The 12044-nt window shown below is 41.4% G+C and overlaps 1 pseudogene across 1 annotated transcript; it reads right to left on the minus strand.

The window, feature by feature from the left end:
* Positions 1 to 2422: 2422 nt before the first annotated feature.
* Positions 2423 to 10627, minus strand: LOC117269851 (uncharacterized; annotated as a pseudogene). Its single transcript, XR_013488101.1, has 3 exons — positions 10586 to 10627; positions 9174 to 9238; positions 2423 to 5490 (listed from the first exon to the last, which is right to left on the minus strand). The product of XR_013488101.1 is annotated as an uncharacterized LOC117269851 (transcript).
* Between the last annotated feature and the right edge of the window lie 1417 nt (positions 10628 to 12044).

Here is a 12044-nt window from a genome sequence, read left to right on the forward strand (position 1 = left end):
TTCAGTTATTTCACCTTTTTTTGTTAAGTACATAACTCCACATGTGTTCATTCATAGTTTTGATGCCTTCAGTGAGAATCTACAATGTAAATAGTCATGAAAATAAAGAAAACGCATTGAATGAGAAGGTGTGTCCAAACTTTTGGCCTGTACTGTATATATACATATACATATATAGTATTTAGTAATTAATGTGATTGCAAATTGTTTCTTTGAATGTATTTTGTGGACTTTGTAAAATGTGGAGTTTGTTCCTGCGATGTTTATTTAATGACTTGTTTCTGTTTTGTGATTATTTGGTTTTATGTGAAGGGACATCATATTTTCTGTTTTATTAATCTGTTAAGGGTTGATTTTATCTATTTTTTTATTTTTCATGCTGAACTTACCTTTAAATTATTTCTTTTGGTGTTGCTTAGCATCAGTGCTCTCCTAACTTAAACGTCTCAAATGAAAATGCATATTTTGTGCTCAACATTCAATGTTAAAAATATGATCAAACCAGCTGCAAGTGAAGGCAGTGTCATTTTTTTTTTAGTTGAGAACAATTTGTACTTACCTGCTGAATCAAACCTGCTGGCTGGCAGGTTTGATTCATTGAAGCCTGAGGCTGAGCGTTTAGCAGGAAGTAGAAACATGGCGTGTCCTTTTGTGAATAAAGTGGTGGACATTGAGGCAGAAATTATTCAGAGGCTGTTGTGTAAGGAGAAGGTTTTAGACCCTGTTTGAATGTCATATCATTCCTGGAGTAGTGTCTATATTAAAGACACTGTTTCACCTCACACTAAATCAATAACTGTAAAACTTCCATTAATAGCCCACGCTAGTATTTGCTTCAATCGCTGAACTCAACAGGCCTATATTTGGGACAGGCCTTTAATTCCTTTCACACAAAACTGCTGCTCAGCAAAGATCAGGAAATAGATCACCCTGTTTATTTGAACCAGTATAAATATTACTTGTGTAAAGCTTCAGATAATATCTTAGTTACAAATCATTCATTTGATTTAGCGCTGACAGACAGGGCATCAGAGAGAGAGAGAGAGAGAGAGAGAGAGAGAGAGAGATGGCACTCCAGGATTACAGCACCTGACCGACACAACACCACTTTATCCTGTTAAAACAATCCTCACAGCTTTTTATGAAAAAACACTTTGACTCTTTTCATTTTAGGACCCTTACAGACTAAAGGAATATGAATAATTTACAAGGTAATCCAGGAATGGACACATTTGATGTAGCCTGGCTTTATACATTTGAAGAGCTACTGTACGACTACTATTCCTACAAAAAAATTAACTGCTGGCAACCAGACCAAGCCTCTTATTGAGACAGGTCTTTATTTCTCAAAATGTGTAGACACACCGAGCCAGCAAGAGGGACTGGGCATTTAACTGAAGTTTTAAGGTATCTGAACAGTCTTCTCCAGCCAGATATATCAAATATTACACATTGTGGGTTTTCTTTTAACATCAGAGACACTGAACACATCAGCAAGGCAGCGCTCTGTCCAGCTGTAAGAAAAGAGACTCTGGCTCTGAAAACACTTTGACCTGTTTATGTGGATACATGATGCAGTGATTCATGAATACTTTTCTTAGATTCAAAGATGTAACTGGCTCATTGATGGGACTCAACATCCCATAATAGCTCCATGTGAGAATAACGGAGATTACATGAAGTCATTTCACAGCAGTTAAATGAACCTCAGCCTAATATTGACAGAGTGAAGTTAATATCTGTGTGTTTGATGTTGAGTTTGTGCACAGTGTGTTTGGGCTCCATCACATTACAGCTGAATAAGAGGATACAGCAAATTATATTAAAACATATGACAATTGTTAATATATAAAAATGTCTCTATATTTTCTGTTTATTATACACATTAACACATCACATTGCATCACTTAATTACCTTTTAACATGCTCTGCAGTCTTTTTAAGGACACGTCCAACCTCTTACGCTGTCATTAAAATCTCCAGTTCAGTTGCTATAAAATAAGTGGCTCTGCTTTTAACTTTCTGCCTGAGAAAATCATGTCACTTGTGCTCCATTGCTGATGACTTGTGGCACTCACCATGAACACACCTCAGGCTGAGTGAGCCTGCTCTCTGAAATAGGGCCCAGGTGTGTGTGTGTGTTGAAGGTGAGCAGAGTCTCGTCAGGCCACATCATCCCTACAGTGATGCAGTGTTGGCTCCCTCTAGTGGTCACTACAGAAACCATCACCAACAGTCTTCATGACACTTGAATGAAGCATCAGTTTTAATGGTGGTGTGTGTTTGTCCAGTGAATCTGTGTCAGAGCTGCTGCTCACAATGAACTCAAACTGTTTCAGTAACAAAGACAAACAAAGTTCAGCAGAAACTTCAACAGAGCCAAAAACCTGCTGATGGTCCAGTGAAGACGCTCTGAACAAACTGACTTCATCAGCACAGATTTTATTCAGGATTCACAGAAAACAACACAATATATGACATCACTGACAATATGGCTTGTTAACAACATAAAGGACAAAATAAATGGAACAAAATGTTTCCACGTGTCCCGCGTCATGTGACATGTTTTAACTAGTCGTTACAAGCATGAACACACATGAAGACAGCGGGGTATGAATAAAATAAAAGTACATCAGAGTGACATCAGAATCAATTAAAAGAATCACATGAGAAAAAGATTAGAAACAATAAACCAACACAAAGAATCTACAGATAAATAAAAGTATTTCTGTCCAACACCATGTGACCTTAGTTTGTGATATCCTCCTGAGACCCTGCGTCCTTATGAGGACCTCATATTTTGGGTTTCCTGCACCTCATACTTCATTCTGCTTAACTTGGACCTGTTGTCACAACCTGTGATCCCGACACAACAGTGGACGAGGTACAAACCTGATCACATTCATTATTTATGTTAAATAACGTCTGTAGTTTGATATGGCAACAAATTTGACCAATTTCAGCAACATTAACAAAGTAAATGCTGTTAATTATGAAGTGCTCGTTTGAGGACATTTGGACTAAAATATTGTTTTGTTTGAGGACATTTGGACTAAAATACTGTTTTGTTTGAGGACATTTGGACTTTTTGTTCAGTTTAGTTTTTTGCACAACAACGTTCAGGTGTTGAAATAATTGAAACAGTTTTATAATTTATGACACACTTGTGACTATTAAAGATAAACCCATCGTCCCCGTGTGAGGACACATCTACTGACTGTTCAAAGACAATGTGTAGTGTTTAACAGTGATCAGGTCCTACATTCCCAAATAGCTCAGAGAAATTGAAAATGCATACCAAACAAAAGCTGAGGTCTCAGGAGGATATAGAGGAGGGAGGGAGCTGTTGTACTCAGCATTAACCAGCAGGGGGCGTCCTCACTCCATTTCAAACCAGAGCTGTAGTTCAGACTGGTCAGTAATGTGTACAGTGAAGTGACTGTTGGTCATTAAACATGAAACTACAAGAACAAACAGAAACATTATAAACCACAGAGGGCGCTGTTTCCATGAAGGACACAGTTACATTTAAAAGCTGATTACATTTTCATTTTCTGATGAAGTTATTACATCAACTTTACACTTTAAGGTTTACTCTGCAGGATGGAAGGTTATTATTTGTTGGCCGTTTGTCTTCGCTGTCATTGTGTCTCTTGGATGTCTGCTGCTCACAGTCTGACACCTGGTAGCTAACCACCTCACCTGAGCACTGTGGGGACACTCAAATGTCCTCAACACAGACAATAAGAAGAAAATAACAACTCCAGGGAGTCTCTGCAGATAAATCCACCACACACTGAGAGAAGGTCATAAGTGATGATTGAGAGTGATAACTGCAGGATGAGTCTATACATCGATTTTTATAGATACAGAATTAAACACAATTTATCAACAGTGTAGACTTTGTTTTCTACACAGCTGTCTACTCACAGTGATTCTGATCAACTACTTCATCACTTCTGTCAATACTTTACCAGCTGCAGACATGTAGCGCCTCACTGATCTGGTTCCTTCATCTTCATCCATCCGTCTTTTAATCTCTTTCAGTTTCTGGACCTTCTCTGTGTCTCCTTTCTCCTTCATCTTCTCAATCAGGAGGTCCAAGTCGACATGAGTGGACACTGCATTCACTTTCAGGGCATTCTGCTCCAGTTTGACGACATGATTGAAGGACTCTTCCAGGAACTGGTCAGTTTCTCTCTGAAGTTCTTCACTTTTCTTTTTTAGATCTTCCAAAAGACTTGACTTCTCCTCACTGCCTGTCTCATTCACATGTAGAGTCTTTTTAACTCTCTTTGTCTTGGTCACATAAATCCAGTTTTCTTTGACATGATCTGATACAGGACACTTCCCGGTACATGAAGTGCAGCGGCCACCTTTTATGACCTCACAGTGTCCTGGTTTCCAGGCCATTGTGCATCCAGGATAGTGACAGTTCTCCTCGCAGACAGTGCAGCAGACAGCTCCTTGAAAGAACAACCCCCACATCCCACCATAGATAGGTTCTTTTTCTTTGTAAGGCTCATCAACTTCCACAGTGAACTCCTCATTCTTCAGAGCTTCCTGAGTCTGTTGGATTTCTGTCTGTTTTAGTTCAGTCAGCTTGATCCTCTCCTGCAGGTTTTGGATGCAGGCTGTCAGTCTGATTTGTGCCCTCAACACTTCGATGGTTTTCTCTGGGTTTTGAGGTTCAGTGTTTTTCAGGAAATCAGTGAACTGACTCATTCCTTCCATTGTCACATCCCACACACTCTTTAAAGCAAACTTATTTCTTCTTGTTCTCTCTGTGCTCTGGCGGTTATTGAACATAAAATGAAGAAGCTGATTCTCTTCATCTTTGGCACATTTGATTTTTGCGTCTTTTAGAGCTCGTAGAACATTTTCAGGAGTCAGACCATCTGAGTGTGTGATGAGGACGACAATCTTCTCCTCCATGTTTTTTCCAAACAGAGACATGACTGAATCAAAGATGTACCTCAGTCGATCACTCAGTCGATTTTACTGGCTTTCATCACCAGACCCACTGCATTGATCTCATGGACGCCATCGTCTGAGCGGAATAAGTCAAATAATCTTTGACTGATGATGACATCATGTTCAATCCCAGTAGTGCTCCCAAATCCAGGAGTGTCGATGATGGTCAGAGAGTAGGGCAGAGTTTTATCTTCAAAACCAAAGATCTCGTACACGATCACATCTGATGTCTGACTTTGTGACTGACTTTTCCTCTCGTCCTCTACGATCTGAAACCAGACATCGTCCTCCCACTCCACTCCCATGGCGTAGTTGACCAAAGCATTGATCAGAGTAGATTTTCCTGCTCCTGTTTCACCCACAAGCAAGATGGTTTTGTTTTTCTTGTTTGGATCTTTCTCACCAAGAGTCATTTTTGTCAGAGTGCCAATACTCTCTTTCTTTGATTTCAGCTGGTAGAGAGAAGGATCTTTTGAAGGGATTTTATTGCTCTCTCTGATGATGTCGTCATATTTCCTGTAAAGAAAAAGTTGATAATTTACATATTTAAATTTTATGTACAGATTTTACACCTCTCTCCATGTACATCTACAGTGTCTTAGTTTCTAGTTCTTGTCAAAAGCAACACTAAATCAAATATAGGAAAACTATACCACAATTTCTAATTACTGATTTGAACAAAATGTTGCAGCCATTTGTTAAAAGTGCACTAGTGTTGTAATGCCTCTCGAATCAGGTCACATGATTTTGAAAAACACAGGCAATTTAAAGGGACAAAGATAATGCATCAAGAAATATTAAAATGAAAGCTTTAAACATGAAAATCCAAATTTAAACATTGGAAACCAACTGAAAAGTGTAATGGGTGTGGTTTTAACCCAATTGCAGCATCACAGGCAGACAGGATAATTTTATGAGCTTTAATATTCTGCTTGTACACATTACACTACTACATTACATCTACTCATGACTCCATATCACATCACAGTATTGCATTACATTACATATGTTTTGTTAACTTACTGTTTATTTTAGCTTATTCATATATGTTCTCATCTATAGTTGTAATTTCATTCATTCAAATAAACACAAGAAGTTTGTGCTCTAGAGAAAGGATCGGCACTCAGTGAATAACCTCCTAAGCCCTATGACAAGCTAATATGGCAAGGCTTAACTATACAGACCCGTGAGCAGTGATAACTAGCATGTCTTTGGGGTCATCAGGTGGGAACCTCCTTTCACCAGTGTTTGGTCTAGTTGGTCCCACGACACCTCCAGGAGGCTAGACAGTGATCTCTGGTGTCCCAGAGACACTCCCCTAATGCCAGGTCTCACTGCTCCCCGCACCAACCCAACAACCTCCTTTACCTTACTTACACATGGCCTTCTCAGCCCAAACAGCACTGCCACCTTCAACAAACCCAGGCTCCGTACATGCGAGCTCCAGGCAGAAGCAATGCTGATACTAGCTTTCCTAGCACATTCACCATACTCTATTTCACACGCTACATAGCATAACTACAATATAAGCTAACGTTAAAGGAGATAGATAAAGTCACAGGATCAGCAAACACACTCACCTTGCAGCATGGTCTCAAACAAAATGGATTCCAATAGGCCACTCCCACACTTAAATACTTCCTCTTCCTGGATTTCTCCTGACAGGAAGTGGATCTCTCCACCTGATCTTAAGGAGTTATGTGCCCTGCTTAGTAGTTCCCCCTGCTGGCCCCCAGCTGACATTATTTCTTCTGTAACAGATAAACTGGCTGCATTTAATTGCTTCATCTGACATTTCCTTCACTGTCTTCCTCAAACTCTGTCCCCGCACTCCGAGTTCCCCCAGGAGCGAGACAGTTGATCTTGCTATGAATCCCCTACACCCCACTTCCACTGGACAAATCCTAGTCTTCCATCCTCGCTGCTCAGCTTCTGCTCCTAAGTCTGCATATCTAAGCTTTTTTCTTTCATAGGCTTCTTCCACTGAGTCTTCCCAAGGAACTGTCAGCTCAATGAAATAAACTATCCGTTGACTCACTGACCACAACACTAAGTCAGGCCTCTGCCTGGTACAAACTATTTCCTGGGGAACAACAAGCTTTCCCCCTAAATCTACTTGCTTTACTTGTGATTTCATTGTAATATCACCGATCATATCGATTCCACAGTATGGTTTTTGTCATCATTACAGTCACGTAGACAAACATTTATAGTTAAGAATCCTGTACTCTCTGATAATCGTCCAAGAGTTGGTATTCTTGTTTAGTTACCTATTGATGATGCTATGTATGAGTAAAATCACTGTATGTAATATTGATGGGTTCACGTTGAAGGTCGCCAGTGGGAGGGGCTGTAAGTAAGTTTTCCTGTAAACAGCCGACAGGTTTTTCGCTCTTACACATTGTGAACCTATTTTGTGTGGCCAGCTATGTTTAAGTGAATTGCCTAATCATGCACTAGCATAATTAAGAGAGACATAGGGAATTCTGGCAACTTGAAATCACTTATGCATGTTCAGACAGTTAAGGTCAGATCAGAGGCAGAATACTCCTGGAGAACAAATTCTTTGTGAGAGCTGGAAAGTATGGATTTCACATCCCTAAGGTCTGTTTCCTGGGTTTCATGGTGGCACCATTAAGGTGGAACCTGTCATGGTCAAGATGGTGCTCATGTCCTAGATCCAGGAAGGAGCTTCACTGAAAGCTGTTAGCAGTCAAGGTGGCACTGGAGGAGTGGAGGCCTTTGTCAGAGGGAGCAAAGTAACTGTTTATCATCTGGACAGATAACAAGAGGTTCTCTCTGTTGCCAGTGCTGGGCCCTCTTTTATTTTCTTTGTATCTTCTCCCACTTGGTTCTATTCTCAGGAAGCACGGCATTCTATTCCACTGTTATGCTGATGACAGCCAGATCTATGTCCCCCTTAAAAAGGCTGATTCATTCTCCCTTAAGCCGCTGTTAAATTGTTTAGATGAGGTCAAGGCCTGGATGGCTCTAAACTTTTTACATTTTAATGAAAAGAAGACTGAAGTGATGGTCTCTGGTGGCACCTCTGTGACCCCCCCAGTCGATCTGGGTTCCTTGGCACAGTACACCAAATATATTGTTAATGATCTGGGGGTAAAAGTGGACGCAGATCTCAAGTTTGACAGCCAAATTAAAGCTGTGGTGAAAACAAGCTTCTTCCAGTTAAGGCAGCTGGCAAAAGTAAAACCTTTTCTCCAGAGACAGCACTTTGAAACGGTAATCCACGCCTTTGTGACCACTCGGCTAGATTACTGCAATGCACTTTATATGGGGGTCAGTGGGTCCTCCATCGCACGCCTTCAACTGGTACAGAACGCAGCTGCACGTCTTTTAACTGGCACAAGAAAGTTTGAGCACATTTCACCGATTTTAGCTTCACTCCACTGGCTACCCATCCATTTTAGGATTCATTTTAAAATTCTTATATTTGCTTTTAAAGCCTTGAATGGTCTTGCCCCAGCGTACCTCTCTGAGCTTCTGTACCCCTACACTCCCAGCCGCTCTCTCAGGTCAGCTGACCAGCTGCTCCTGAGGGTTCCCAAAACTAGGCTGAAGCTCAGAGGGGACCGAGCGTTTTCGGTTGCAGCTCCAAAACTGTGGAATGAACTGCCGCTGCACATTAGACAGGCCTCCTCACTGTCTAAGTTTAAAACTCTTCTTAAAACACACCTCTTTTCTTTGGCTTTTGACACCACGTAGGTTGTTGATTTTATGTAGTATTTTGTCTTTTTATTATGTTTTATTGTGCTTATTTTACTGTACAGCACTTTGGAAACCTTTGTGTTTATTTAAATTGTGCTTTATAAATAAAATGGATTGGATTGGATTGGAAGAGACAGAGAAACTGACAAGCAAAGTGGGCCCTGTTTTCATTGTGCAGGTTCCAAGAATACCAAACCAGACGCATTATAACGCTTCTCACCTGTCCAGCCTTGGGAGATTCTGCCTCCCTCCTGTGTTATTGGTATGCACTCTGACTCCTCTTGCCTCTTGCTAAAGTTTGCCTCTTTTATTTGCCTTCCTTGAGCTCTGCCTCTTTATCAGGTTAAGATTTTTGGGATTGCTCTTAACTTGATGTTTGAGTTTTGATAGAGGGTTTCTGTCTGTTGTGTGGTACCCAGTATCAGAGCAACATAAAAAAAATGTGAATGGCTAATTGTGTTAATGTTACTTACCCTTTTGCCATGGTGGTCCTAGTGGAGATGGCTTCACAAAGTTGGGTTGAAAGAGGTGTTGGTGCCTGGATGAAAAATAATATTAATATTGTTTTCATTCATCTCCTACACCAACAAATGATTGCAAAATTACAGTCAAATCAACAACAGGCTGGAAACAACTGCAGAGATGTTAAAGGATAATTCTGCTCTCACTGCATGTTTTACGTCATTAAATGAAGATCACAGTTCAAATGTAAAGCAAACAGGGTTTAAGGCTCATAGTGTTCCAGTGCAGCCAGTCTCCTCAAGATTCTGTCCATTTGGTATCAAACATAATGCTGCTTCATAACAAGGGCTCTATGAATTCAAGATCAACAGGCTGACTGACCCATCGTCAGCAGTGATGTGGGTGTTGTTGGAATGTCCTGATACAAAGGAAACTGAGCACAAAGGTGAAGCTCGTGATTTATCAGTCAATCTGCATGTCAGATAAGGTGTGGTCATGAGGGCGGTGGCTGAAACTATGAGACCTGTGTGCCTGAAAATTATTGGTGCATCTCAGGTGTCTTTAATCCATGTGACTATATGATTCTCACTGTGGCACAACACACTTCAGCAGTGGACAGGACACATGAAGAAGACAACTCAGAGTAGGAGACCTGATTTGATAGAGCTGATTTCTAAATGATGGAGGAGAGAGAAAATATTCAGGAGGAGGAAGAGAAGAGACAGGCCAGAGACAACCACAGAGAGTGTCCAAGGTTTCAATTTCAATTTCAATTTCAGTTTATTTATTTAAAAAGGGACAGTGCATATTAATGAACATATACACGTAAATATGCCAGCAGGTTGATATTACATCAGAAAAAATAGGATAAAAAAGAAAAAAGAAGACAAAAAGAAAATAAACAGAACATACACAATACAAGTACACGGATCATTCAAGACATATACATACAAGTACACAGGACGGAGTATAGAGACCAGTCGAGCTAGTGTGCAAAGAAGGAAAGTGCTTACCATAAAGTGCTGGTGCAAGTAAATAAAGTGCTGTTGCATAGATAACAAATGGATTGCACAGATTTGGGATCCTTTCAAGCAAAAACCAATGAAAACTTCTGTACAGTAAAACTGTCCTCACCAAACACAATACCCCAAAAAGCAAAATATGAGGTGGGGCAATTTTTTTATGCAGTTTAATAAATAAATGTTGATATTTCTACAAAGGAAAACAATTAAGTGTTCATTTAAGAGACCTGTCTCAGCTTCTCTTTTGTATCTTTACTATTGCTCTTCATCAAAGCAAAAGTATTTCTTATTAGTAGTTGTCCTTGATTACTAAAATGATCAATAGCTGCAGTTGTTTATACTTTGAAAGAGTAATAGAAATACTTTCTAATGTCAAGGTCAGGATTTTAAAGTAGTCTTACCTGTGTTGGTTGCTCCAGAGAGCCTTTGCGATGCTGTGAGGCAGGAAGATGAAGAGCACTCAGTGTTAAGAGTTTTCTGTCAGTTGAGGGGACGAACCTTCACTACTCACATGATTTCATTGACTTGTCTTTAAATAGAATCTCCTCCCTCCTATCAGCATCTCAATACTTTTTGTTTTCCTTTTTCCAGTTCTACCTGAGACAGCGCCTCCTGTCCTCTGTCAGATAATGTCCCGCTCTAGTCTGGAGAACGTGAGACAGCGCCTCATGTCCTCTGTCAGATGATGTCCCGCTCTAGTTTGGAGAACGTGAGACAGCGTCTCATGTCCTCTGTCAGATAATGTCCCGCTCTAGTTTGGAGAACGTGAGACAGCGTCTCCTGTCCTCTGTCAGATAATGTCCCGCTCTAGTTTGGAGAACGTGAGACAGCGCCTCCTGTCCTCTGTCAGATAATGTCCCGCTCTAGTTTGGAGAACGTGAGACAGCGTCTCATGTCCTCTGTCAGATAATGTCCCGCTCTAGTTTGGAGAACGTGAGACAGCGTCTCCTGTCCTCTGTCAGATAATGTCCCGCTCTAGTTTGGAGAACGTGAGACAGCGCCTCCTGTCCTCTGTCAGATAATGTCCCGCTCTAGTTTGGAGAACGTGAGACAGCGTCTCCTGTCCTCTGTCAGATAATGTCCCGCTCTAGTCTGGAGAACGTGAGACAGCGTCTCCTGTCCTCTGTCAGATAATGTCCCGCTCTAGTTTGGAGAACGTGAGACAGCGTCTCCTGTCCTCTGTCAGATAATGTCCCGCTCTAGTTTGGAGAACGTGAGACAGCGCCTCCTGTCCTCTGTCAGATAATGTCCCGCTCTAGTTTGGAGAACGTGAGACAGCGCCTCCTGTCCTCTGTCAGATAATGTCCCGCTCTAGTTTGGAGAACGTGAGACAGCGTCTCATGTTCTCTGTCAGATAATGTCCCGCTCTAGTTTGGAGAACGTGAGACAGCGTCTCCTGTCCTCTGTCAGATAATGTCCCGCTCTAGTTTGGAGAACGTGAGACAGCGTCTCCTGTCCTCTGTCAGATAATGTCCCGCTCTAGTTTGGAGAACGTGAGACAGCGTCTCCTGTCCTCTGTCAGATAATGTCCCGCTCTAGTTTGGAGAACGTGAGACAGCGTCTCATGTTCTCTGTCAGATAATGTCCCGCTCTAGTCTGGAGAACGTGAGACAGCGTCTCCTGTCCTCTGTCAGATAATGTCCCGCTCTAGTTTGGAGAACGTGAGACAGCGTCTCCTGTCCTCTGTCAGATAATGTCCCGCTCTAGTTTGGAGAACGTGAGACAGCGTCTCCTGTCCTCTGTCAGATAATGTCCCGCTCTAGTTTGGAGAACGTGAGACAGCGCCTCCTGTCCTCTGTCAGATAATGTCCCGCTCTAGTTTGGAGAATGTGAGACAGCGTCTCCTGTCCTCTGTCAGAT

This window comes from Epinephelus lanceolatus, chromosome 19 (genome assembly GCF_041903045.1).
Source record: "Epinephelus lanceolatus isolate andai-2023 chromosome 19, ASM4190304v1, whole genome shotgun sequence".
NCBI classification, from domain to species: Eukaryota; Metazoa; Chordata; class Actinopteri; order Perciformes; family Serranidae; genus Epinephelus; species Epinephelus lanceolatus.